At 42.0% G+C, this 26676-nt stretch overlaps 1 long non-coding RNA gene across 4 annotated transcripts in view; it reads right to left on the reverse strand.

Annotated features, from left to right (window-relative positions):
* The window catches only part of LOC146398511 (uncharacterized), a 242919-nt gene that overhangs the window by 60984 nt on the left and 155259 nt on the right, over nucleotides 1-26676 (reverse strand). The window contains exon 4 of one of the 4 annotated variants that reach the window (XR_014819147.1): nucleotides 24698-26463. The exons of 2 other annotated variants lie outside the window; for them this stretch is intronic. This is a non-coding gene — a long non-coding RNA (uncharacterized LOC146398511). Of the gene's footprint in view, nucleotides 1-24697; nucleotides 26464-26676 lie in introns of those variants that run through there. One more of the 4 variants, XR_014819149.1, reaches the window with a different exon arrangement.

Here is a 26676-nt window from a genome sequence, read left to right on the forward strand (position 1 = left end):
GGCAGATGGCAAGAACTGCCACTCTCGCGTGTGTGGCACGCCATAGCCACCCCTCACATTTTCTCCTCGGGGTTCCCAGCACCGCATGCTCTCGACCAGACCCCTCCCCACAGGACTGACACCGCTGTAACTTTAACATTTTAGGTGACTGCACATGTGAAACACTATCCACCAAAGTTGAAGAGGATCTTTCAGCATATTTTTCTCCCTTTAAAGTCATTTTTACTTCTGGTTCCAATTCAGGCTCCCTGAGAAGGGGGAAAAAGAGCTTTGTTTTTATGATGGTAGAACACAGTGCTGAAATGTCTTATGTATTCCTAACTTGAGATTGCTACCGATATATAATTTCAAAAGAGATCTGAGGTGGTATGTGGAGATGTTGACTTGACTTTGCTCTTATCTGGGGGCCTTAAAATATAATTTATGTTGGTTGTTTTGTCCTATCTATTTGCCACTTTCTGGTATTTGGTGATTAATGTCTATACATGGGGTAAAACTGATTCTGCAGGTATAAAACATCCCTCATCTGTGAGGTCTTGGCAAGCACCGAGGCAAGTGCAAGAGGAAATCATCTGAAATCAGACACTAGGTGCAAAAGAGCTGAATGGCCATTTTAAAGAGGAACTCACACTGAAAGACAAAAATCACTTTTTAAAGGGCATTTCCAGCAGGAAACTGCTCGTGCCTTCTCCTTGTGCCCCCCCCCCACCCCTGTGGTTATTTTTTTTTATTACTCAATGAATTGTATTACATTTAAAATTGTACAACGATCATCACAATCAACTTTTATAGTGTTTCCACCCCAAACCCTCAGTGCATCCCCCCACCCCCCCAACCTGTCTCATTTGGAAATCATAAGATTTTCAAAGTCTGTGAGTCAGCATCTGTTCTGCAAAGAAGTTCATTGTTGTGTCCTTTTTTTAGATTCCACATGTAAGTGATAGCACTTGATGTTGGTGTCTCATTGTCTGACCTCACTCAGCATGGTAATTTCTAGGTCCATTCATGTTGCTAAGGATGCCATTATTTCGTTCCTTTTGATGGCTGAGTAATATTCCATTGTGTATATGTACCACATCTTCTTGATCCACTCCTCTGTCGATAGACATTTAGGTTGCTACCATGTCTTGGCTATTGCAAATAGTGCTGCGATGAACTTTGGAGTACATGTGTCTTTTCCTTTTTTTTTTTTGGTAATTGTTTTACTTTTTATTGAAAAAATTTCAATCATATACAAATGTAGAGAGACTAGTACAATATACTTCATGTTTCTGTTACCCAGCATCAGTGTGTATTAATTTACAGACAATGTCATTTAATTCAATGCCATACCCACATTATTCCCTTGGTAATTTTTTTTTTTTTTTTTTTTTTTTTTTTTTTTGTCTTTTTGCCATTTCTTGGGCCGCTCCTGTGGCATATGGAGGTTCCCAGGCTAGGGGTCGAATGGGAGATGCAGCTGCCGGCCTATGCCAGAGGCACACCAACGTGGGATCCGAGCCTTGTCTGCAACCTACATCACAGCTCACAGCAGAGACAGATCTTTAACCCACTGAACAAGGCCAGGGATCGAACCTGCAACCTCATGGTTCCTAGTTGGATTCGTTAACCACTGAGCCACGACGAGAACTCCTTTCCTTAATAATTTTGAAGCAAATCTCAGATACCATGTGAATTATTATTTAATATTTTGATATTTATGCCTAAAAAGATTATTTTTTAAGAAAACACAATTTTATTCTTATACTTTACAAAATTAAAACTCATTCCTCAGAATCATCAAATACCCAGTGTTTACATTCAGATTTCCCCTGTATCTCATTATTTTTAAAAATGTATCTATGTATATGAAATATGTACACATAAATATGATACATATATTTAAAAAAATCAAGATCCATACAGCGAAACCATATATTTAATCTATCATTTCCCTTTCATATTTTATTCCTTCATTCTAAAAGTATTTTTTTTAAGTCAGTAGGTTCACAGAAATACTGAGCAGAAGGTACAGAGATGTCCCATGTACTCCCTGCCCCCATCTGCAGATTATCCCCTGTTATCAGCATCCCCCTCCCCCTCCAGAGCAGTACATTTGTCACAACTGATGAACATACACTGACCCGTCATAATCTCCCAACTCATAGTTTATATTCTATGGTTTGGCAAATGTATAATGGTGTGTGTCTACCATTGTGGAATCATATGAATATTGTCACTGCTCTAAAACTCTGTGCTCCTGCTCTTCATGCCTCCGCACTCACAACTCTTGACAATCACTCATCTCTTTTACTGTTTCTAAAGTTTTACCTTTTCCAGAATGTTACATAGTTGCAATCATATAACATGTGGACTTCTCAGAAGACTTCTCTCACTTAGTAACACCTAATTAAGGTTTCTCTATGTCTTTTCCTGGCTTGATAGAGCTTTTCTCTTTAATGCTGAATAATGCTGAATAATATTCTTATTGTCTGAATAACATGCGTCTTTTCAAGGCATGGTTTTCTCTGGATAGATGCCCACAAGTGGGATTGCTGGATCAAATGGTAATTCTGTTTTTAGTTTTCTGAGGAATCTCCATACTGCTTTCCACAGTGGTTGCACCAATTTACAGTCCCACCAACAGCGTAATAGGGTTCCCTTTTCTCCACACCCTCTCCAGCACTTATTGTTTGTAGACTTTTTGATGGTGGCCATTCTGGTCAGTGTAAGGTGGTACCTCATAGTGGTTTTGATTTGCATTTCTCTAATAAGGAGTGATGCTGAACATCTTTTCATGTGCTTTTTGGCCACATGTATATCTTTTGAGAATTATCTGTTTAGATCTTCTGCCCATTTTTTTGATGGGGTTTTTCATTCTTTTGGTATTGAGCTGGAGAAGGTGTTTATAAATTTTGGAGATTCATCTCTTGTCAGTTGCTTCATTTGCAAATATTTTCTCCCATTCTGTGGGTCGTCTTCTCGTTTTGTTCAGGGTTTCCTTTGCTGTGCAGAAAATTTTCAGTTTCATTAAGCCCCATTTATTTATTTTTGTTTTTATTATCATTACTCCAGCAGGTGCCTTCCCCTTTGCACTGCTGTGTATGCGTAGCTCTCAATTCTTGGCATCCCTTTGGGAAAAGGAAATGCAACAAAAGCCCTGAAGGCAGGGCTGTGCTGTCACATCCTTCCCGGTAGATGTAGGAACTAGGTGACAACTTCATACATTTTCCTTGGCATGGTGTCATATCTAGATTCTTGGCAAAAATCAAACAGGTTTGACATCATGGAAACAATGCAACTTCTGTATCACTCTCTTTTCCGTCTAGTACTTCACGTCACACAGAGGGAAGCAGGACCGGGAGGCGGAAGGGGGAGGCTCAGAGGGCTGCGCTGGTCGCAGGTGAGCCCCTCAGTGCCCATTTCACGGGTTGCCAGATGGCTGACGGCTGTTTTCCACCGTGCTGACTGGCTGCTTCGGCTCGTTAGCTGCCTTTGGCAAAATGGCAAAGCGACTGCAGCTGTCCGCGCCGCTCTTCCACGCCCTCTTTGGTACCTTCTCCTGCCTTTATCTCAAGAATACCTGCTCTGATCGTCTGTGAGAGACAACCCCCCTTGATAAGCCATGTGGTTCAAACCTCCTTCCGGCAGATCTCTGGTCCTCAGTGCATCCCATTTCCTCAGGACTCAGCTGGGAGCACAGCCACCTCTCGCCGAGCCAGGGGAAGAGGCACAGACACAAAAGGAGAAGGGCCACGTCAAAGCAGAGGTTCTCCTGGCACGGCCGGGCCGCAGCCTGCAGCCCTGGTGGGGGTCTGGCAGGTGCTGGACGCCGCGGGCCTGGCCCTCAGCTCCCTCATCTGCACCATCAGGAGGTATGCCTACAAGGGCCTCAGAAGCAGAATCACTGGTATTATTACAAACTCACTCTCCTGGCTCGACTGTGGGCCACAAACCATGATCTCCATGGGTAAGGCCCAGAAATCTGAACTTTTAATTATCCCCTAAAAAGATTCAGATAATCCTAGATCTGCCACCCACTGGGCTCTCACCTAGATTGTCTCTGACTGACCATCAGCACCAAGAGTCCATGCTTTTAAGGCCACTTGAGTCTGTCTGGCTCTATTCCCTCTGAAGAGAAGCAGCCCGGGTCACAGATGTCCACGACAGCTCTCCGAGAGCCCCACCTTCACCAGCTCTCAAATCCACAAACGTCTTCCTCAGCACGTCTTGGCAGGCATGGCGTGCAGGTGCCAGTGGGTCATGTCTCAGTGGCTGTGGAGCTGGGAGCAGAGCTGGTCCCAGTGCAGCCAAGTGACAGATCCCTGCTCGTGGCCGCGTCCATGGCAAGGGAATGACTGTCAGATGGAGGCAGTGAGATGGAGAATCGGGTCCGGCTGGAAGAGAACATTCTGGATGACATCAGGAGTGTCAGGGAGCTGGGGAAGGAGCAACGGGGTCAGAACATGCCACGGGTCCAGAAGAGTCAGAGACAGTCAGCCTTCCTGGGGGAGAGCAGAGCCTTTCAGAATGACCTGTGTTGCTGGGCTTCTGGGGCATTCTGGGGCGGGGGTGCAGGAAGTCTGCCACCCTGAAAAGCTATTGACGTAAAGTCCTGGAAACGCAGCCAGCTTCCGAGAGGAGCCAAATCCTTCCCTGAGAGCCCTTCCTTCCCACGGCTCACTAAGAGCAAAATGCAACTTAATCTCTCTGTGCCTCTGTTTTCACATCTCTAAGACGTGAGTGCTGGACTAGAAAGTCCCTACACAATCTTCCAGCTCCGTTTCCATGGAAATAAAGTAAATAGCCAAGACAGGAAAAATAAAAATAAAATTTACATAAGATAGTTAGGAGAGGTAGAATTTTCTGGAGAGGTCAAAGTTTGGTAAAGGGCGGAAGGAACGCTTGGCCAAAGGAGGGATGTGTGCAGCAGACTAGATGCAAGGGCAGTGGGGGGACAGCCGTGAAGGCCAGTGTCCACACTTTGGATCTGGCATCACGGGGGCCAGGAGGAGGCAGGGCTCAGCTTAAGCCCGTCTAAGGTCAAGCTACAAATAAAACTGCTCAGAGCACACGGCTCATAGCGTCCTCCAAATAAAAGGACTCAAACTCCTCAATCTACTCTCAAGGTGGCACTGTCATTCATGCAAAAGGTGCCCACACATTAGAGGCTCCAGGGAATATTCACTGTGCTCAAATCTTCAGCAATGATGAGCCTTAACCTTCCAAACAGCAAATTTGTCGTCCACAGCATTTTTTAAAAAGCAGAAGACCTAACAGACATTTCTCCAAAGAAAACACATGGTAGGCCAGTAGCTACATGAAGAAAATGCTCAGCATCGCTAATTACTAGAGAAATGCAAATCAAAACTACAATGAGGTATCATCTCACACCAGTCAGGTCAGAATGGCCTTCATTAATACGTCAACAGCTAACAAGTGCTGCAGAGGGTGTGGAGAAAAGAGAACCTCCTTCACTGCTGGTGGGAATGTAAGTTGGTGCAACCACTACGGAAAGCAGTATAGAGGTTCCTTGGAAAACTAAATATAGAACTACCATATGATCCAGCAATCCCACTCCTGGGCATACATCTGGACAAAACTACAATTCAAAAAGATACATGCAAGAGTTCCCATCATGGCTTAGTGGTAATGAACCTGACTAGTATCCATGGGGATGAGGTGTGATCCTTGGCCTTGCTCAGTGGGATGAAGATCTCGCATTGCCATGAGCTGCAGATGGTTGGTGTAGGCTGCAGATGTGGCTTTGATCTGGAGCTGCTGTGGCTGAGGTGTAGGCTGGCAGCTACAGCTTCGATTTGACTCCTAGACTGGGAACTTCCATATGCCTCAAGTGCAGCCCTAGAAAGACAAAAAAAAAAAAAAAAAAAAAGAGAGAGAGAGAGAAAAGAAACATACACCCCAATTCACTGCAGCACTATTCACAATAGTCAAGACATGGAAACAACCTAAATCTCCATTGACAGATGAATGGATTAAGAAGATTGGTACATATATACAATGGAAGGTTACTCAGGTATAAAAAAAGAAAAATAATGTCATTTGCAGCAACATGGATGCAACTAGATATTCTCACACTAAGTGAATTAAGTCAGAAAGCAGAAGACAAATACCATATAATATCACTTATATGTGGCATCTAAAATATGGTACAAATGATTCTATCTATAGAACAGAAACAGATCATGGCCATGGAAAGCAGACCTGTGGTTGCCAAGGGAGAGGGAGGAGGGACTGGGAGTTTGGGGTTGGTAGATGCAAACTATTACAGGTAGAATGGAGAAGCAATAAGGTCCTGCTGTACAGCACAGGGAATTCTGGCCCATCTCTTGGGATAGAACATAATGCAAGATAGTATGAGAAAAAGAATGTATACATACTTACGACTGGGTCACTATGCCATACAGCATGAAGTGACCCAACACTGTAAACCAACCGTATTCTAATAAAATAAATAAAGGAAGTCTGAATCAACTGAAAGGAAGCTCACCATACATGTCCTATCCTGCAGCCTCAGGCGGCACCCTGGGGGCTCCTAGTGTCCAGGCAGAGACACCTTTGGAGAAACTGGCCACCTGCAGCTACAAGCCTGCCAGCCAGGAGGTGCTATAGCTCTCAACTGATCTTTTTCTGTACATTACCTCCAAGGCTGACAGAATGTCAAAACAGAAGCAAGACCTTAAATTGGATGACCCCAGCTTCCTGCTGGAAAGAAGGTAATTTTCCACTGAATAATTTTAACTGATGGATTTTGATAATATTTGGTTCAGGTTACAGAATTCATTGGACCCATATTTCAAGACTGGTTTCTTTTTGACGTTGCTTTTTCTTATTTGTTACAATCCACTAAAAATTGAAAATTTGTTCATTTTTCTCATTTCTTCACTTTTCCTCTTCATGGCCCCATTTTACATTCACTGTTCTCAATCCTACTCAATCCTTTTTTTTTTTTTTTTTTTTTTTGCTTTTTAGGGCCACCCCTGTGGCATATCGAAGTTCCCAGTCTAGGGGTCGAACCTGAGCTGTAGCTGCCAGCCTACACCACAAGTATAGCAACGCAGAATCCGAGCCACGCCTGCCACCTATAGCACAGCTCGGAGCAACACTGGATCCTTCACCCACTGAGCAAGGCCAGGGATTGAACCCGTGTCCTCATGGACATCAGTCAAGTTTGTTACCACAGAGCCACAATGGGAACTCCTCAATCCTATTTTTTAAAAACATGCCTTAATTTTTTATCACATGCCACTTTTTGAGTATTATGGCATTTTGATGATTTTGGTCTCACTGGTTTGATCTATTTCTTTGCTCCTGTATCTTGTTCCCATGTTGAAGGCTCCATGTCCTTTCATAATACGTCATCTTGGAAAATTAGGCTTTGATATTTTCCAACTCTTTTTTTCTTTAACATTACCTGCTACCTCATGTTTCCAGAATGATTCTTTTGCCAGATCTCAAGCATTGCCAAAAGGAATCAACATTTTCTCTAGACTTTATCTTGGAAATAAAAAGATAATAAATAAGCTTCCTCATGCTAAAAAATGGAACATAAAATCGTCCTTGTGTTCGTACCAGTCAGTTCAGATTGTGGATCTCAAACTAACATCTAAACACGAGGGAAATTTATGAAAAAAGGAAAGCCATTCAGAAAAAAACTCAAGAATTACATTTTATAAGTAGTTACATTGAAAGAAGAATAAAGATGTAGTAGGCATATTATTGGGGAATTTTTTTTTTTTTACTAGCTTAGATTATACAAAAACTCTGACACTTAAAATGATACTGTCTTGCCTGAATGGGTGAAAGTAGAATATTCTTTATTAAAACAAACATGAGCTTTTTTATGCTTTTATTTACTACCCATGTCTGCTTGTAGCTGTCAGAAAAAAGTAACTATTAAACACCATACTGAGAGAATGAGGAGCCTGTCACATAAAATTCCCATATCCTCATCTGTGACAACAGCTCCTTGGGGTTGACATCCTTAGAAAAGCCTTTGAAAGGAATCCAGGTCTTGGAATAAATGGTGAAACCCAACTAACTACAAAGTAACAGCATTAATGTGAAGTGGTCTGCTTATTTTTTCCTCTGGAATGTCACTTTTAAAACCCGAAGTTTCAAAGCAGTTTCTTTTTCTGTTATGAGTATCCAGAAGCCATAAAATTATACACGAATGGCGAGGAAGTTTTATCACCAGAGTTACATATAGAATGATTCCTTCCAAGAGACCTGATACAGTTGGATACTAGAGTGACGTTTTTGGACAATTATCTTGGAACTTTTTTGTTTCTTTTGTATAAAACCATCACTCTCTTACCTATGCAAATAGGCTACAGCCAGGCAAAAACAGGCTTAGAAATATTTCCATCATTAGCAACCGCCCAAACCTACTTGAAAGTCCTTAGTGTTTCTAGGACTTTCTCAAACTCCAATCTTCTCGTTACACTTTATTTAAAAAATAATATTGTTTCCTTTTAAATCATATTTTTAAAGTAATATGGGAATATATCTCTGAACAGTTCAGGCATGAATTAAGCGAGTGGTCCTCAGCGCTCCCTTTCCAACCCTGGTTCCCTCCCTAGAATTAACTACTTGGCAATCTGTTGTGTATGACTCCAGTTCTTTTATTTCTTCTACGCACTGGCATCTCTACCTACAGCCATACGGCCATCTGATCCATGAGGCTACAGGCATGCTGACAACCATCTCCCCACTTTCCAGGGGTAGTTTGTGTTGTCCCTAAAGTACAAAAAGAAAACCAAATACCTGAACATAAGGTTGAAATCACTAAATTTAAGGTTGTCAGACTTAGGATACATTAACAAGTCACTGCATTTGAAAAGATTAGATTCTCCTTACTTCACACATGTTCCACAAATATAAATGATTATTATTAAAAAAAAAACATAGCTAACTTCAAATTAAATTACTGGTAGCCAAATTTTTTCGAAAGAAAAATTAGAAAGAAACCTCCCATTTTTACAGTAAAAATTTCTATGTAATTTGAGAAATATGGCCCAAATTAAGAGGAACAGCACCTTCAAAATTTAAGATTGACTAGGGCCTGCAGATTTCTTAAAATGGCCCTGTACAAATACATAGCATTATTTAGTATAAGCAATTTTTTTAACGTGCTTTATTCACTCAAGTGGGTTCGATGTTTTCCATCTTAGGAGATCGCTATCCACCTGCTTGTTCTGTAACTGAGTAGAAATATTTCATAATCCAACTGGGTACTGGAGAGTATGGTGGTGTGTAGTTATCCATGGAAATCAAGAGATAAATTTGGTACCCAAAGAGTATCTATCAAACATAAGCAAAACTAAGAATGCTGCAATTACAAATAAAGCCCTGAAAAAGGCAGGTATCACAGCACAAAACAGGCAGTCTAGCTGGGGAAAAAAAGGACAGCATGGAATATTAACTCGAGCACCTACTTAATGTGTCAGCAAATGCAGGTGAGATTCTAGTACGTGTTCCCCACTGCGCTGGGCACTGGGGACGCGTCAGTACCTAGCACACCATACAGAGCACTGCATCTCCATGCTATAAAATGGACTCTATCTTCATGGAGCTTATGGCCTCATGGGAGGACAGAAATTACACAATAATGCATGAAGATATATCACAGGGACAATAGAGGGTTTTCTAACCTATTCTAAGGGTTTAGCAAGGTCCCCCTGAAGAAGTGAAATTTAAGCTGGAGTGGAGGTATGAGTGGGATTTTGCACAGTCACATGGGGTGTCAATCTGGATTGGGGGGAAAATGGCATTCCCACCTGAGACTAGCACATGGGAAGGCCTAAAAGCAAGAGGGGAGATGGGAAAATGTATAAGGCAGTAAGCAGGGAAGGAGGCAGGGTTGCTGGGCAGATGTCAGTCTTAAGGGCTGTGAAAGCCAGGTAGAGAGCTGAGTCTTACATCGAAAGGCAATGGGTGGTCACCGAAGGGTTCTGAGGGGCTGTGGTCTGGTCAGATCGGTCTCTTAGCAACAGAATGCAGTGACTGCATGGCGGGTGGAGAGCAGAGGAGCAAGCCTGTTGCAGGAAGACCACGGTGGGGGTCGCTGCAATAATCCGGACGAGAGACCAAGAAGATCTGCGCCGGGGAGATGGAGACACGTTCGATGATTCACGAGGCAGAGGTGACAGGACGGGTGTTGGGGAAGGAGAGACTCTACCTAAGTCTCTGACTCCAGAGATGGGAGGCAGAGTGGACCAGACATCATCTTTTAGCCCAACTGGTTAAGGTTATCACCTGTCCCTCAGTGGGGGTGCACTAGGGAGTGGCGTCAGCAGGCGGTTCTTTCCATGGAAGTACGAACGGTAAAGAGCACACGCTTCATTCCAGGGCACAGCGAGGCATTTTCAGCAAAGCAGTTTTCATTATTTTTATCCTCTTAAAGAATGCCTTGGACTACGTAGCTTGATTTGAGCCTCGACCTTACCATTAAGAGTTAAGATCTTGGGGCAAGCAAAATGAGCTAACCACCAACATGCAATTCTGAGTGAAGGAGCTGTGTTTCCATCTGGAGAAGTTCTGTTTTCTGACCTCATGCGTGTAAACTCCCGATTTCATTACAGCGCTCTGAGCTGAAGGGACAGATGTTATCTGCTCCATCTTACAACAGGGAAACGTTAAGTGATGTACATTAAGTAACGTGGAGCCAGGACACTGATGCAAACATTGGGAGTTCTTTCCAGTTTAATGCTCTTGAACCCTCAGCTAACTCCAAAGCTGGGAAAGGGCCACTGGGAGAGGGGTAGCCGGTGTGGGTGCCTCGAGCAGGGAAGCCGGGAGGAAGGGCAGGAGGCAGGAGAGAGAAACGGACAGTCCCGGCTCAGCCATTTTACCAAAAGTTCTGTGTGTCTGTGCTGAGACTGCACGGTTGTGTTTGTCAAATGACTTCCAAATGGGATCAGAAAAACATGGATATTGATCAACTCCCTCTATTTGAACATGGCTTGGAGGGAAGAACTTTTGCTACCTTCAAATCTCATCTCAAATATTACCTCCACTATGAATCTCTCTTTGACTCTGCCAGATGGGTTTAAGGGCACTTTTTTTGTACACCCTGTACGTGCTTCCACTAGAGCAATTAACTGACTTTGTTGCAAGCGAATGGCTCATCTAATTCTAAAGGAAGTTCAAGGACTTTGAAGGAGAACTATTTTATAAATTATATTTAGATCCCCAGAGCCTAGCACAGTGCCTGGCATATCGACGGTCCATACGATTTTGCTTAATGAATGACTTCAGGGTCTATCTAAACCCTTGCTAATAAAATATAATAGCATTCTGAAAAAAAAAAAAGGAAAAACATGGATATGTTTGAGGTGATTACATTTTCACCTCATTTAAGTACCTAATTTTGAAAAAGGCTCTGAGCTCTTGAGGGCAGGGCTGGGGTGTAAGATGAGTGTGGGTGTCCCCAAAGGGCCTCAGCACACAGTGGGGACTCAGTTTGTTGCTTGGTGACATCAGCGAGCTGCACAACCAGGCAAACGTGAGACTGTCCCCAAGCTCCCCTTCAGAGGACACTTGTTCTGACGGCCAGCTTCTTCCATTCCACACTGGGCTGCTCAGCAGATTTACCACTGAATGAATGTCCTTTCAGGCCCATGTGCGCATCTGCCAGGCAGGCTGATGAAATGCTGCTGTGAATGAAACACAGCTCGGGGGTGTGTGTATGTGCTAGCTGCTTTATGGTTTTTGGTTTTTTGTTTGGGTTGCTAATTTTTTTTTTTTTTTTTTTGTCTTTTTGCCATTTCTAGGGCCGCTCCCTCGGCATATGGAGGTTCCCAGGCTAGGGATTGAATCGGAGCTGTAGCCACCAGCCTACGCCAGAGCCACAGCAACGCGGGATCCGAGCCGCGTCTGCAACCTACACCACAGCTCACGGCAACGCCGGATCGTCAACCCACTGAGCAAGGGCAGGGACCGAACCCGCAATCTCATGGTTCCTAGTCGAATCTGTTAACCACTGCGCCATGACGGGAACTCCCTGGGTTGCTGATTTTTTTAAAAAATATGGCTACTCATGAAAGTGGGAGATGTGACTCGTCTCTGGTGGAAAACTGACTGTTTTGGCTTCATGAAGGCACAGCCTGCTGTATAAGAAATAAGTGATAAGCATGGTCTAAATTAAATCATTTTAATGAAAAAGTCTTTTCTCGTGCACATACTCCTCACATGTACTATGTACAAAAGATCTCAAATTACACACTACTATTTTTAGAATTGTCTCAGATACGGAGGCCAAGCAGAATTTGTAAATTTAAGACAAGCAGCTTCCCTCAGCCTAGTCCTCCCCCTTTTGATTTTTTGGGGAAGACATTTCAGATAGGCTTGGTGATAACTTTCTTGGAGAGCATTCCATGGTCAATTTGGAGTGCATAAATCTTGTTGCTTTTTCTATTTTAAAAATGTCAAACCAATTACTGCCTTGTGCAGCTGCAGACTTTGCCAGCAGGACACATTTGTGCATCTCTTCTCGGCCCCTGTTGGTCCTGGATCAGAATAAAGAACTTGGTCCATCTGGACTCACGGTGGCACAAAGATACCCACGGAGACCCACACCGGGAAGACGGGAGACGGGGTTCAACTATCCACACAGAGGTGCCCAGATGTGTGTCTTGGACTCTAGACCAGAGATCTGGGAACAGGCAGCCTTTGAGCTGCCCACAGAAAGATTTCCTTTGTCCACACAGTGTTTTCCTTTCAAAAAAGAATTACCAATATTTTAATATTTGATATTTGACATTAAAATCTGGATTTCAGCCTCTAAAAAAAAGATCCAGTGACATGGGGTTTCCATGCCTAGATGGCAACAATCGTTGTTTGGACATGGCCTGTGCTCTTTCCTTTGCCACTGTCCTCACAGCTACTAGCATCATTCTCTATTTCTCACACCAGACTGGCTTTGCTATTTATGTTCCCTGCTTTCGTCTTTAGGCATGTAAATTTGTGACTCCTGTCTAGTATATTTTATTTAAAAACCCTAATTTGGCTGTAACGGACTTGCTTTAAGTTAACAAGAACGAAGTTCCTGTCCTGTAGACTTCACATGTAAGCTGGAAAAAAGGCCTATTTGTCCATTCAGTCAACATTTCTTGAGTCCTTGTTGGGTTTAAGGCATTGTGCTCGACCCTGGCACATGAGAGAAAATAATCCCAGTCCCTGCTCTTGAGATTTTATGGTCCAATTGATAATTACAGTCCAATTCAATGATAAAAATGGTGAAATGCTGAATATTTGCTATTAGAAAATAAATGGTTGCTCTGGGAAAGTGGAAGACAAAAATAAGCCTACATAAAACAACCAGGGAAACTTTCCAAACTCTAAGGCATGCTCTCTGCTCTTGGAGTGAGTGGATGATGCGATGCTCTGAGGTATACGTATACTGCAAAACTGGGAGATGTCATGTAAGAATCACCTACGGTCTATGAATGAGAGGGCTCAAAATGTATGACAGAGGATGTAGATTTTTTTTTTTTTTTTTGGTCTTTTTGCCATTTCTGGGCCGCTCCCGCGGCATATGGAGGTTCCCAGGCTAAGGGTCTAATTGGAGCTGTAGCTGCCAGCCTACGCCAGAGCCACAGCAACACGGGATCCGAGCCACGTCTGTGACCTACACCACAGCTCATGGCAACGACGGATCCTTAACCCACTGAGCAAGCGCAGGGACCAAACCTGCAACCTCATGGTTCCTAGTCGGATTCGTTAACCACTAAGGCACAACGGGAACTCCAAGAGGATATAGAATATTAACAGGGTACCAGAGAACCTTTGAGGAATGGGTTAAGTTTGGTGAGTGTCAAAGTCTAGGTGGTGAAGGAACTGAAGGATTTAGGTTAACGAAGAGAACTGAAGGGAGTATCCTAGGCTGGCGATGAGAAGCAAAGGCAAAGGTATAAACCATGGGCCATAATACTAACAGAATAGGCAACCATAGGGCACCAGGTGATGAGAGAGTTGGCAGCAGGAAAGAGCAAGACAGAAGCTCAGAGAGATCAAGCGAGGCCTGTAAATTGAAGGTACTGTGTCCTAAGGTAGAGAACTTAGTCTTCACACAGCAAGAAGGATGAATTATTAATTATTTGGACATGCTGTAGACCCATGACCCTCAACATCACTGAACAGTTTTTTTAAAATTAAAGTACAGTGGATTTACAATGTTTCTTCAATTTCTGTTGTACAGCAAAGTGACCCAAACACACGGTTCCTTATGCTGTCAGTAGGACCCCATTACCCACTCGCTCTAAATAGACAGTTACACAGGGAGTTTGGGGCTGGTAGGTGAAAACTGATACGTGGTTATTCTTGAGCGGCAGATGAGGTATCATTTTCCTGGACTCAAGAAGTTTGAGACTGAGTTTTCTAAAGTCTCTCTTCTCCTTTAAAAGTGAAAAATGAAACCCAGAATCGTCATCTTTTAGGCTGGCAGAGTAGAAGAGGGTCATAAGTGCTAAAAGATGATTTCTAAATTAAGATGATTTCAAACACAGGGATAAAACAGGATCCCTGACTCTATCAGCAAGTATTCCAAAGCACAAACCTGGGCAATTATGACTTTATTCAGTCTTTCAGAGTATTTTCAGAAGCGGTTTTAATTATTTTATGCCTTTGAAATTTGAAAACCATTAACTCAGTAGGATCTGAAAGAAACTCAATATCCAGCACAAATGAACATCTCAGAAAAGAAAATCATGGACCTGGAGGATAGACTTGTGGCTGCTCGACGGGAGAGGGAGGGAGTGGGAGGGATAGGGAGAGTGGGGTTATCAGATACAACTTGGAATGGATTTACAAGGAGATCCTGCTGAGTAGCATTGAGAACTATGTCTAGATACTCATATTGCAACAGTACAAAGGGTGGGGGAAAAATGTATACATGTAAGAATAACTTGATCCCCATGCTGTATAGTGGGAAAAAATAAAATAAAATAAAAAAATAAATAAAAGAAACTCTAAACTCCATTTAGAAGTTCTTCGGAAAAATACCTAGGGCCTATCACCTGTACTGTCACCCTCATTTTGAGAAATGCTCTTATAAGCTTACCTTTTTTTTTTTTTTTTAATCTTAAGGAATTCATTTCCACTTGAATCCCAGGGGGCAAGGGGTACTTTGTATATTAAAAAAGTCTTATTTTAAATATACTGAGGGAGCTTCTACTTAAAGAATTTTACTCTTCAATCCACTCACTATATCATCTCTAAAATAATCTTTTTTTTTATAAAAAGGTACAAATCAGAGCATGTCACTGTTTTTGCTAAAAATGTTCAGTGATTTCCTATTACCTAGACCTAATCTCTCTCCAGAGCCTTCAATTTCCCTGCTCCAATTATAATCACCACAGCAGTCTTTTTGCTCTTGCGACATAGAGGGAGGATTACTTCTCATTTCACAGGAGTCCTTCAGTTACTCTGCCTAAGTGGTCCTCCAGATTGGAACACCATGAATGCAGTGGAAACCATGGCAACACGGAGGTTTTTTTTTTTAAATACTTGCTTACTTTTCCATTTTGTCATCCTTGAGGAAAGCTATCCCCTTTGGTCTGGTGCATCACTCATTTCCACTTGCAGCACCCCTCTCTTTTTGTAAACTTGCTCAACATCTGCACAAGTTAACTGTCTTCATTGCTGTATTCCTAAAGTGTCTGTGCCTCTATTACAACAACTGAGTGACTGTAATTATGCCAGAACACCCTGGCTCCTGCAGTGTACTCTGAGATCTCTGAGGGCACCGGATCCTGTCTTACACAGCTTTGTGTCTTCAGTGCCTGAAGTGTAGTCTATACCTAACAAACGTCTATTTAAAAAAGAAGAAGAAAAAAAAGGAATGTAGAAAACAATGGGGAATCCTTTTATAAAATGCAGAACTCTTTTTGGGATGCAAATACTCATACTCTGATCCATTTGGTTCATGAGTTTGGACATTTGTCCACTAGGCTGCTGTTAATTGTGGTACAACAATATGTCATGTAGCTTCAGAGAGCACAATAGGAAAATTTTCTCAGCTATTCCCATACCAGATACAGTGATTTATCCACTGGAATGTCACAATGACTAAGGGGTGGTAGAGAAAAAAAAAAAGAAAGACAATCCCAGGCTTCTACCTATTTTGTTACTAATTTTCAACCTCTTTTTTTTTTTTTTTTTTTTGGTTTTGTTTTTTGTTTTGTTTTTAACCCAGACTGGAAAAGACGTAATAAAATTGTCTGGTTTTAGGTTCCTCCCCCACCCCTAGAAGAGGTAACAGCGCGCGTGGAGGCTGGCGTGCTCAGGGGCAGGAGGTCCCTGCCTGGCCGTTCCGGCTCCGGCCATCACATCCTCTCCTGTCCTCTTAAGCCTTTCAGGTTGAGCTGATACCTCCTGAAGAAACCCCTCAAAACTCCCTCCCTCCGAGAGGCCTCCTTTCATCAACCCTTCAGTGTGGAGGTTCCCCATTTGAGCAAAACTGTATTTTGTTTGTTGTTATTTTGCTTTGTAAACATCCTTTAGCATTTCATGTATCTGTGCAGGATTCCTGATTGTAGTGAAATCTTTCTCAGGGACACATGTACATTTTCCTTGATATCCTCTTTCTACCCAAAGGCAACCAGCTTAGGATTCTCCTAATGTTGACAAATAAATATGTGCATGTGTACAAAACACCTACCATGTCCTCAACTTTCTCCTCACCCCCACCGTGGCCCCCTGAAAAGTGACCTCTGGAATATTTAGTTCAGATGGTTTCGTCCTTGTTTTCATTTAGAAAATGTGGCAGCATCTCTTTAAATTAATTGTAAGTCCCAAATTGCCAAAAATAAAATCCTATGATGCTGTATCTCGAAACTAGGATAAAAAAAATGCTGTGCTAAGTCTGGAAGCCTGAATAATAGCAGTATTCTGCCAGAGTCCCAGAAGTGATGGGAAGATTATTTGGACAGGATGGAAACACACCTTGCAAAGAGCAAGCTATTCCCTTTGAAATGACCTCATTTCCTTCCATGTGTTGTACAGGACACATGTACTCAGTGGTGTGCTGGTAAACTGGCTCTCTGGGGGGAAAAAGACCTCAATGTGTAGCATTTATTGATTCCTGTAGTGTAAATATTCCCACCATGACTGATTTTAAGCTATCAATAGATTAATGACCAGTCTGCAAAATTCTTGAATATTTCACAATTGGCTTCAGCCCGCTACTGCACAGTCCTCCACTCTGAGGTCAGATATTAGGTCATTGTAAAATAACACACTAACCCCCAAATCAGCCATTTTTCAGCGTGAGGAAGTGAAGATGATTCCTAAGTCATCTTCTGTCGTTACTCACGTAAGTCCTTCCATCGTTATATCCACTTGATCTTCCAGGTTTGGCTACCACGGATGCAGGGGAAACAGGACAGTACAAATCGACATTGGTTTTTTTAATAAAGTGCTTGCTTATCTTCCTATTTTTCAGCAGCTGACAAAATAAGACATGCTACAGTCACCCCGTTAGAACTCAGTGGCTGCAGCTATCTCTTCCCAACTAATTATTTTACATCCTAAAAGAAACGCAGAAGTAATTGTTATTATGGCTAATGTGTAATGAATGCTCATGATGTGCCAGGCACCTGACGTGTATTAACTCATCTATTCCTCGCAACCACTTTGTGCAGACGTGTACTTAATTAGGCCTATGGTAGCCAACAGGAAAAGGAAGCCTGTGTGCACAGTGGCCAAAGGGAGTGGGACACAAGCCTAGCACCTTGGCGTTAGCCAGGGCTCTACCGCTCAAGGTTAGCAGCTCTCACTGCTTCAGCGTCTTTCAACCTAGTCTCTGAGTGGGAGCTGCTTGGCTGCATTTATCACAATGCAGTGATGTTCCATATCCACCCTGGGCTGTGGGCTCATTAAGGGAGGAGTGAACTGGTTTCTCTCAATGACTCAGGTTTATTCATCTTATCATCTAATCTTGCTTTAGATTTTCTTTTTCCCACATGGTAACTGCAGATGTCCCTGCCCTGGATATGCAGCAAGGTAGACTATTTTTCTCCAAAACCAGTGAGGTAAATAGAGTAATACAACCCTACTGCACAAAGCGAACTCTTCCTGCTTTTTACTCTCTGTCTCTGGCCCTAAACATATGTTTTCTTACTCGAACTTGATTTTCATATTATTGAGAATTTCCTGCAAACAGAACTTCACGTTTTTTCTTTAGCTACACCAAGACCAAAAGAAGAATGACATATATACATTAAGTGCTCAACAGATTGGGAAGGAGGGTCACAGTGGAGATTTGGGGAAGAAGTTAGGCGTTTTGTTTTGGTTTTTGTTGCTTTTCTGGGCTGCACTTGCAACAAATGGAAGTTCCTAGGCTAGGGGGCAAATCAGCCACAGCCATGCTGCATCCGAGCTGCATGTGTGAAATATGCCACAGCTTGCAGTGATGCTAGATTCTTTTTTTTTTTTTTTTTTTTTTTTTTGTCTTTTTGCTATTTCTTTGGGCCGCTCCCACGGCATATGCAGGTTCCTAGGCTAGGGGTCGAATCGGAGCTATAGCCCCCAGCCTAAGCCAGAGCCACAGCAACACGGGATCCGAGCCGCGTCTGCGACCTACACCACAGCTCACGGAAACGCCGGATCCTTAACCCACTGAGCAAGGGCAGGGACCGAACCCGCAACCTCATGGTTCCTAGTCGGATTTGTTAACCACTGCGCCACGACGGGAACTCCAAGGATTCTTAACCTGCTGCGCAAGGCCAGGGATCGAACCTGCATCCTCATGGATACTAGCTGGGTTCTTAACCCACGGAGGCATAATAGGCACTGTGAAATTCTAGGTTTTAATAAATGGTAGAGGTTCAGAGGAGTGTGAGTTGGAGACAATTTTTAAAGCAGAGCAAAAGTTATGAGAGGCTAAGCTGCAGTTCTCCTCTCTCAAGGACACAGTTAAGAAAAACTGCTTAAACAGACAACACAGAAGATGCATTAAGTTTTATTAACTGTTGTAGGAAAAAAATTCTGTTGTGCAAAACTGTTTATTGTCCTGGTACCTTATGCCCTGTCTGAAAGGAGTTGGGAAGACTGGGGCTCAAGGAGGCCCGTGGGAGGATCTACCCATCTCTTTCATTGCGGAAGGATTCCCCAAACGCCTTTCTCAATGCACACCAGTGCAAACATCTTCCTGGCTATAGATGTACGGCATGTTCCCCAGAAGCTTTCTACCATTAGCCACAGTTGACCATAGTTCAGAAAGTTTGATTTGACCTGCAACTTATCAGAAACTGCTCTGTAATAAGCAAGCCACAGCAGGGTCCTAGTCTATTGGCATTTTTAAAACTGTCTTTTCTAACATGGAAAGATACTCAAAATTGCATTTATTTATTTATCTATTTATTTGTCTTTTTAGGGCCACACCTGTGGCTCATGAAGGTTCCCAAAAGCTAGGGGTTGAATTGGAGCTGTAGCTGCCGACCTGCGCCACAGACGCAGCACTGCCAGATCCGAGCCTTGTCTGCCACCTACACCATAGCTCAAAGCAATGCGGGATCCTTAACCCACTGACCGAGGCCGGGGATCGAACCTACATCCTCATGGATACTAGCCAGATTTGTTTCTGCTGAGCCACGACGGGAACTCCAACACTGCGCTTGTTTAAGGTTCTTCCATGTCTTTTCATGGCTTGGGAGCTCATTTGTTCTTTAGTGCTAATATTTCTCTGCTAGGATGTACCACGGTTTGTTTATCTATTCACTTGGTGAGGTGTCTGTTAAGGTCTTTGGGCTTTTTTTTTTTTTTTTTTTTTTTTACCTGGGTTGTTTGTTTTCTTATTGTGGAGTTTTAAGTGTTTTTGTATACTTTGTATAACAGTCTTTTATCAGATGTGTCTCTTGGAAATAGTTTCTGCCCATCAGGGGCTTGTATGTTCCTTCTCTTGACATTGTCCTTTGTAGTACAGAAGTTCTAAATGTTAATGATGCTCGGATTATCAATTATTCATTCATGGACCATGGATTTGGTGTTGTATCTAAAACGTTGTTGCCTCACTCAATGTTATCTTATTTTCTCCCATATTATCTTCTAGGAGTTCTGTGGTTTTGCATTTTGTATTTAGGTTTATGACCCATTTTGAGTTCATTTGTGCACGTGGTGTACATCCTGTGTCTAAATTTATGTTTTTGCTTGCGGATGCCCACTTGTTCCAGCACCATTTGTTGAAAGTACTACGCATGCTCCACTGTATTGCCTTTGCTTCTCTGTCAAATATCAAGTGAATGCATTTATGTGGGTTCATTTCTGGGCTCTCTGTCGTGTTCCACTGATCCATTTACCTATTCTTTTGCCAGTACCACACTGTCTTGATTGCTGCAGCTTTACAGTAAGTCTTCATGTTGGGTGGTGTCAGTCCAACTTTGTTCTTTTATATTGTGTTGGCTCTTCTGGGTTTTTGTCTCTTCACATTAACTGTAGAATCAGTTTGTTGACAGCCACACACACATACACACACACACAAGCCTTGCTGGGATTTTAATTAAGATTGCATTGAATCAAGAAAAACACTTTTAACAGTTTTTGTTAAGGTAGTTATCTCCCTTTTTTCTACATAATATGTTTATATCACTATTTCTTGATTTTATATTTAACACATAACTACTCACAGTGAAAGATGGAGATTTACCTCTGTAACTTACCCAAGCTTTTATCCCCTTGTCCTAATTTTTGATAGTTTGTAACTTTAAATGACATGTATACATTTCAATTTCTTGTTTTACTAACTTTAGATATTGTATCTCAACTTCCCGCTAGTTTAGATGATGATATTAGGACCCGTTCCTCCTTTTATAAAGTCAAGGTTAATGATGCATCCTCTCCTTTTATAAAGTCAAGGTTAATGATGTCTATATTGCTCTGTAGCTGCATTTAGGATGAAGTTATTTATTCACTTACTGAAGGACATCTCGATTGCTTCCAGATTTTGGCAATTATAATTAAAGCTGCTACAAACATCCATGTGCAGGGTTTTGTGTGGACATAAGTTTTCAACTCCCTTCAGAAATTGTAAGGCATATAATTATAGGATTTTATGCTTAGAGTAGTATTTCTGGAAGAAATCACCGAACTGGCTTTCAAAGTGGCGGTACCATTTTGCATTCCCGCCAGGAATGAATGAGAGTTCCTGTTCTACCTCCTCACCAGCATGTGATGGTGTCAATGTTCTGGATTTTTCTAAAAGGCATGCAGAAGTATCACGTTGTTTTAATTTGCATTTCCCTGACAACTTATGATGGAGAACATCTTTTCATGTGCGTATCTGCCATGTGTATATCTACTTTAGTGAGGTGTCTGTTTTCAATGAAGTATCTCTTAAAGTTAAAAAGCAATAAATATTTACCAAAGTATAACTACATGCAAAGTATAATCCTAGGATTATATTTCATTCTCCACGGGTACAATGTCCTGACCACTGTATCACTTGAAGGCGACAACTCAAAGCCTCCAAGCTAAGTGGATTTTCTTTCCTTTTACTTCTGTTCAAAATCATGCCTTAGTTTACTTTGCAGTGTATCTGACATGCCTTTCTTTTCCAACTGTATAACTTTTTCAGTTTTTTTAATTATTTTGCCCTCCTCTTGTTGAGAGTATAAACATATTTTTGTTTTTGTTTTCACCATTTCTTACTAATTAAGAAAACGCTGAAGTCCTTGCACGTTGCTTGGAATCAAGCCTATTCCCTTTTCTTTGAGTCCGATGGCTTCCTACTTTAACGTGAATCACTTGCTTACCAGACATTCTGCATAAATGTCAGGCCTGGAAACATTTTCATTAAGCTCCTCACTAAGGTTCATTATTTCTTACACCCCAGGACTTTCTCTTTACCCTTCTCCTTCTCAGAAAGGATGTATGGGAGATAATATTCTGAACCCTTCAACAGCTAAAAATGCTTGTGTTTTTCTTAACCGTTGCTGACAATACGGGCAGCTATGTAATCGAGGCTAAAAACAGTTTTCTCTCAGAACTCCAGTACCACCACTCCACCGTTGCACGGATTTTGGTGCTGCTGAGGAGACACCCGATGTCGGTCTGAGTCTTACTTCCTATGTTCTGAATGGAAATTTTATTGCATTATTTATCTTTGGAAATGGTGTGGAAATGCTACGGCCTTACCTGTAGTATTTTGAAATTTCATGGCAGTATGACTAGAAAGTTGTTTTTCATGCCTTCTTCTTGGGTCTTGAAGATTCTTAAAATATGGAGGATTCACACTTCTTTTCCTGCCTAGGAAAACATTTGCTCTTATTTATTTAAAAATTTCCTCTCTAGGAGTTCCTGTCCTGACTCAGTGGTTAATGAATCCGACTAGGAACCATGAGGTTGCAGGTTCGATCCCTGGGCCTTGCTCAGTGGGTTAAGGATCCAGCTTTGCCGTGAGCTGTGGTGTAGGTCGCACACATGGCTCAGATCCTGCGTTGCTGTGGCTGTTGCGTAGGCTGGCAGCTACAGCTCCGATTTGACCCCTAGCCTGGGAACCTCCATATGCCGTGGGAGCGGCCCTAGAAAAGGCAAAAAGACCAAAAAAAAAAAAAAAAAAATTCCTTTCTATTGGTCAGATATTTTAATTTCTGGATCAGGTTCTTTTAAAAATTTTATATTTCACTCTTTCAGTTCCACATTCTAAGAGACTGCTTTGCCTTTAATCCCAAACTTCTATAATATTTTCAAGAAATTATTTTCAAAATCATGTTCACTTTCCAAGAGGTCTTTCAAGATCTTATTGTTTCTATTTCATAGTATCCCATTCTTGTGTAATGAATGGAATATGTTTTTGTTTTTTTTAAAAAAACAGCTTTGGGAGTTCCCTTCGTGGCGCAGTAGTTAACAAATCTGACTAGGAACCATGAGGCTGCAGGTTCGATCCCTTGGCCTTGCTCAGTGGGTTAAGGATCCAGCGTTGCTGTGAGCTGTGGTATAGGTTGCACACGTGACTCAGATCCCGTGTTGCTGTGGCTCTGCCGTAGGCCAGCGGCTATAGCTCTGATTCGACCCCCAGCCTCGGAACCTCCACATGCTGAGGGAGCGGCCCAAGAAATGACAAAAAGACAAAAAACAAAACAAAACAAAAAACAGCTTTATGGAGGTGAAATTTACATACTGTAAAATTCACTCATTTTGAATGTACAACTCAATGACTTTTAGTAAATTTACAGAGTTATACATCCACCAGCACAATCCAGGTTTAGAACACTGCTGTCACTCCAAAAATAAACCTTCAACCCAGTTTTAGTCAATCTCTACTCTCATCTTCATTCCCAGATAACTAATCTACTGTCTCTAAAGATTTGCATTTTATACCTATTTCTCTTATAATGGGGATGATACAATATGTAATTCTTGGCAATAATTTTCTTTAATATGCTTGTGAAGTTAACTCTTGCTGTAGCAAGCATCAGTGGTTGATTCCTTTTTATTGCTGTATAGTATTCCACTGTAGGGATATTATATTTTATTTATTCATCACTGTTGGATATCTGAATTATTTCCAGTTTTTGGCTGTTATGAAAAATAGTGCTGTAGGAACATCTGCATTCAAGCTTTGAGTGGATGGTGTGGTTTTCATTTGTCTTAAGTAGTATTTAGGGTCATATGGAAAGTTTGCACTTTTAAGAAAACTGTTAAGCTGCAACTTCCTGCACTTTACATAACCACTAGCAATGTATGAGGGCTCCTGATTCCCCACATTTTTGTCTTTTTGATTACCATCATGCTAATGGGAGTAAAGTGGTACCTCATTTTAGTTTTAATTTGCACTTCCCTAATGATTGATGGTGTTTAACATATTTTCATGTGCTTATTAGCTATTCATATAGCTTCTGGTGAAATGTCTATTCAAATCCTTTGCAAAGTATGGAAAACAGTGGTCCCATTAGCATAGTTGTGCCAGTTTAACTTGTCCCCAAGTCCCCTGGGTGAAAGATGGGCGCTGAGAGAAGCTCTGAGGAACCCAGGACTTAGGGCCTAGCAAGTTTTTTAACAAGCAGCAAACAAAGCAGATCCTGGCCCTGGGGAGGGAGCAGCTGCTTGCTGATCACGCTGTGGTTGCCTCCGCTTACTGGCTGCAAGAACTGTTGCATCCTATTCCTTCTTTCCGCTTTAATTTCTTTTTCCTTTTTCTATTTTTAGTTTTACTTTCCCCTTTTTTCAAGTGTTTAAGCTGAGAGGGCCTGCTTGCATTTGATGTCTCAAATATCTTTTAAATCACTTTTGGAAACTTTTTTCTCCTTCAGAAACATTCCAGAGTCAATAAACTTTATGTTTTATTCACGCACTGTGTTACTGTGTTGGATTTCTCCCTCCATTACCTAAGGTGAATGGGGAACTCTCACGCCTCACCGGTAGTTGATAAAAAGAGAGGTGCACATTTCAGGTTGAAAAAGATGGGAAGAGCCGAGGTTGGGGTATAGGAGGAGGAGAAGGAAGGGGAAGGAGAAGAAGAAGGAAAAAGAAAAAGATCGCTTTAGTGTTTTAGGAATTAAGTTTCTTCATGGATCTTATTCTGGTACTGTATTCAAGAAATCTTAGGAAAATTTTCTATGGTGAACTGAGGGAAATGAGATTTTTCTTGAAAGACAGACTCATAAACAGCAATTCAAGTCTCTCTCCTCTCTCTGGTTCAAGGCCAGCTGCTCTTATATAATGGAAGAATAGGTACACAGAATAACTTTGTAACAACTTCTCAGTCTTGACACACAAGTTCTTTTTTAATGCATTGAACTGAATTCTCACTGAGTAATTCAAATGCCTTTATGTCAACAAACATCTACTGAAAGGAGAAACACCTTGACCCAGGGATGGGTTCTGTAGTTTTAAAAACAGGAAAAGAAACAGACTCACAGACACAGAAAACAAGCCAGTGGTTACCAGTGAGGAGAAGGGAGAGGGGAAGGGCAACATACAGACGTAGAAAAAAGAGGGTTATTACGGAATCGTATGAAATCATGTGTGAAACTTGAACATTTTAAAGTACGTCAGAATTTAAAGAATTTTTTACTCAGTAGACAAAATAAAAATTAATAAAAATCTATGTACTCTAAAATCCTTTTGTGCTATAATCAAAAAAGATGTACCCCTGAATGGACTCTGTGTGCCTCAACAGAGCAGGTGTGAACAGAGAAAAAAACAACAAAAGACAAGACATGTGGAGAAGGCTGCAGAGCCGAGAGTTTCAGCCAAGGTGCTGGCAGCTGCAAGCGGATGGAACAGATGGACGCCTGCTTTAAAGCCTATTCTCAGAGCCGCCCTGTCTTACTCTAGGGAATCAGGCAGAGGAGAGACACAAAATAAATACTCTGACACCAAGGGTACATGTGTTCTAGCTTCGCAACCTTCAAGATGAGAGGCACCATCAGGACGCATGTTCTCTAAGCCTCAGTTTCCGTGTTTGTTAACAAAACAAAACATGACTCGCTTATGAACATCGGCTGAATGCAGACATAAAGTCTGGCTCCAACGCATACTAATGATTTAAATATTAATACGTTACTTAACTGAAACCGTTTTTACTGTTTATTTACTTATTTAAAATGAGAGCTGCAACATTTATTTCAGGTTTTCTCTCTCTCTTTCTTTTTGGCCACACAGGGAAAATGAGGGAATTCCTGGGGCAGGGACTGAACCTATGCCGCACAGCAGCAACCAGAGCCACAGGGATGAGAACGCAGGAGCTTCAACCCGCTAGGCCATCAGAGAACTCCCTGACACCTTTTTAAATGTTTGCTTTTATTTTTGTTGTTAAGCTGTGAAATGAGAATTACAAAATACATAACTTCATAGAGCTGTGAGACTGAAATAATTTAATCTGTTTAAAGTGCTTTGGCTCAATTTCTGGACAAACTGCTCACAAATATTATTATCTCAAGTCATAATATCTAAAGATTAGGTATAATAATAATAATAATACAAAATAAATACCCATTAGGGGTGATCAATAGCAAGAGCCTGGGTAATTACTGTGGCTATTTTTCCTGACCCACTTATAAGGTGTTGGAATCGAATCGTCTTAACCAAGTATCCTCCGGCTGCACGTGCTCATGCACGTAGAGAGGAGAGGCAGTCTGTGCCCGGCCTGCCTGGGGCTCATCAAACCCGGTTGTGTGTCTTCCTCGTGAAGACTTTGTTTCCAGCAACCCTGCTGTTAGGTGGGGCGTGTGACTTTTTCTACTTAAGGACAGGTGAGCAGAAGTGTGCTGTCACACGGGTCAAGGCAGGTTCTCTGAGGCTCTCTCCCTCATGCCGAAGGACAGAAGCCGCTTGGGTCAGGATCCACGGCATGGACAACAGCTGATCTGGAAAGTCAGCCACATCCAGGCGGACTCTGTGTGAGCGCGAACGTTTCCGTGTGTGAGGTCCCGAGATCGCGGGGCTGTGTGTTGCGGCTGCAGAGCCTCGGCACTTCCCATTAAGACATTACAAAGCTGAAAGCTCCTCTTCATTCTTCAAACCCTAATTTCAGAGCATTAAGCGGTTCTATGAGACAGAAGTCACCCAAGCAGTGGCAAAGCTCAGTCTAAAACCCTGTCTCCAGACGTCCTTCCACTCTATTGTTCCATCTGTGGATATTCTAGACCCCAAACCTAATTTGCAGAACTTCTGTAAAGAATATAGGCAAGCTAAGTAAAATGCTTAGCAGGAGACCTATTCCATAAGGTTTAATTT

This window comes from Sus scrofa, chromosome 11 (assembly GCF_054392235.1).
Source record: "Sus scrofa isolate SSC_HxYL_T2T_F1_AM1 chromosome 11, Sscrofa_HxYL_maternal_Yorkshire_Landrace_v2.0, whole genome shotgun sequence".
NCBI classification, from domain to species: domain Eukaryota; kingdom Metazoa; phylum Chordata; class Mammalia; order Artiodactyla; family Suidae; genus Sus; species Sus scrofa.